The sequence below is a fragment of the Anneissia japonica genome, unplaced genomic scaffold (genome assembly GCF_011630105.1).
Source record: "Anneissia japonica isolate Jap-2015-1 unplaced genomic scaffold, ASM1163010v1 scaffold110584_len1973_cov113, whole genome shotgun sequence".
Taxonomy (NCBI): Eukaryota; Metazoa; Echinodermata; class Crinoidea; order Comatulida; family Comatulidae; genus Anneissia; species Anneissia japonica.
This window is the reverse complement of record NW_022723894.1, coordinates 1-1,983: the sequence shown is the minus strand read 5'-3', so window position 1 is coordinate 1,983 and position 1,983 is coordinate 1. Positions and strand designations below refer to the sequence as shown.

The 1,983-nt window shown below is 40.6% G+C and overlaps 1 long non-coding RNA gene across 1 annotated transcript; it reads right to left on the bottom strand.

Moving 5' to 3' along the window:
* Nucleotides 1–1,161: 1,161 nt before the first annotated feature.
* Nucleotides 1,162–1,732, bottom strand: LOC117112415. Its single transcript, XR_004446039.1, has 3 exons — nucleotides 1,642–1,732; nucleotides 1,322–1,366; nucleotides 1,162–1,207 (listed from the first exon to the last, which is right to left on the bottom strand). It is a non-coding gene; the product is annotated as an uncharacterized LOC117112415 (long non-coding RNA).
* Nucleotides 1,733–1,983: the final 251 nt, after the last annotated feature.

Below are 1,983 nucleotides of genomic sequence, written 5' to 3'. Positions count from 1 at the left end.
GTCTAAAAACCGGTCAAAATGACCGGGGCTGACCGTCGTCGCCCAGAGCACATTAGCCCTCCGGGCCGCGCCGGCAGCCTGGGCGATGGAACTAAACTGGTCTGAAATAAGGCCAATGCCCGCCTGAAGGAGGCCAATCGCGTCCGGGACGAGAGTTGGGTTAACGTCAGCGTCAGACAAGAAGGACAAAGCAAACCCCGCCCCATTCACGGCGCGAATTCCCTCCCGAGCCGCGCGGTCCACAAAGGCCAAAGCCTCCTCAGCCGCGCCCTGAGCTTTGTTAGAAAACAAAGCCTTAGAAGTAGAAGAGAGCTTCTGATCCTCCCGCAGTATGCCCTTGGCAGCGCGAGGAATGGGCGGCGCCTGAATGAACTGCTTGAACTGGTCCTCGGGGACCGGAAAAGCAGCCGTAAGACGCCGCGGCGCGGCAACCGGCTTGGATTTCGCTTGGGAATTCAGGCAAAGGATGAGGTCCGGGTGGAGTCCCACAACCGGGACAGGGTGGGCGGGACGCGCAGGAGCCGGGGGCCAGCGCGCACAAATCTCGCAAGGCTCAGCCTTGCTACACGAGCGGCACAACGGGCACTCCGAGTGCCGGTCGAGCTTAACACTCGGTTTGGGGCCCCCACACGCCGAGCACAAAGACTTGCTAGCGGACATGCCGATCGAGACTACAATAAAAAAAGGATATCTTGTCAAGTTGAAAATAAATCCAAGGCAAAAATAAGAACAGAATTGCTTGAAAAGACTGCTAGTAATTTCAAAGGCTAGAATGTATCTAACTTCGAACAACATCGAAAAGGGAATGAGGACGTTTGTTTGAGAGACGATTCGCACGTGGCGCCTTCGGTCGGACTGTTCCATTTTTTTTTCGAAGGGGTGTTCCGTTTTGGGAACAATGGCAATTAGTCGGTTATCCAGGTAAGTATTCACGAAAAAGACTTTAGCTAACTGAAAATTAATTTTGAAATATTTATTTCGGTATGAGTCAAAAACCTATCGTCAGTTGTCACTGATGTTGTTAGTTGTGTTCTGTAGAGTTATAAAAATTAAAACATATAATTAAACACTTATCATGTACAATAAGCATATATATTAGATAATAATGACGAATATTTAAGGAATAGTAAAAACATTTTTTTTGTAGGGGTCAAGTACCTACCCTCAGTTGTCATTGATGTTGTAGGTGGTGCTGCCGTGGTAGGTTCTGTAGAAATAAAATAATAAACTATTTTATATTTCACTACTCTAAGCATTTAAATTTAAGCTATTATTGTAAATTAATCTTAAAATATTTATTTTGGCATGAGTCAAAACCTACCCTCAGTTGTCACTGACGTTGTCGGTTGTGCTGCTGTGGTAGGTTCTGTAAAGTTATAAAATAAAAAATATATAATAAAACACTTATCATGTACAGTAAGCATATACATATATTTAAAAAAAAGAAGAAATATGTCGATCTTATATAGCGCTTAATGCCTTAACAAAGCCTCTAAGCGCTTCACATTATTACCCCGGTCATTGGATAAAACACATATGGAACACATTGAACACTAAATGAAATTATTAAATATTAGATAATAATAACGAATATTTAAAAAATAGAAATAGAATTTTTTTTTCTATGAGTCAGGTACCTACCCTCAGTTGTCACTGATGTTGTAGGTGGTGCTGCTGTGGTAGGTTCTATAGAAATAAAAAAAAAATACTTTATCATAATTACTACTCGTGTAAGCATTTCAATTTCAGCTAATACTGATAATTAATCTTGAAATTAAGTTGTCACTGGTGTTGTCGGTTGTGCCGCTGTGGAAGGTTCTGCAAAGTCACGAAATTAAAAAACAAGTATCATAAACCGCTTATCATTTACAGTAAAAACACACACACACACATATATATATATATAAATATATATATATATATATAAATATATATATATATATATATATTTATATTAGATAATATTGACGAATATTTAAAAAA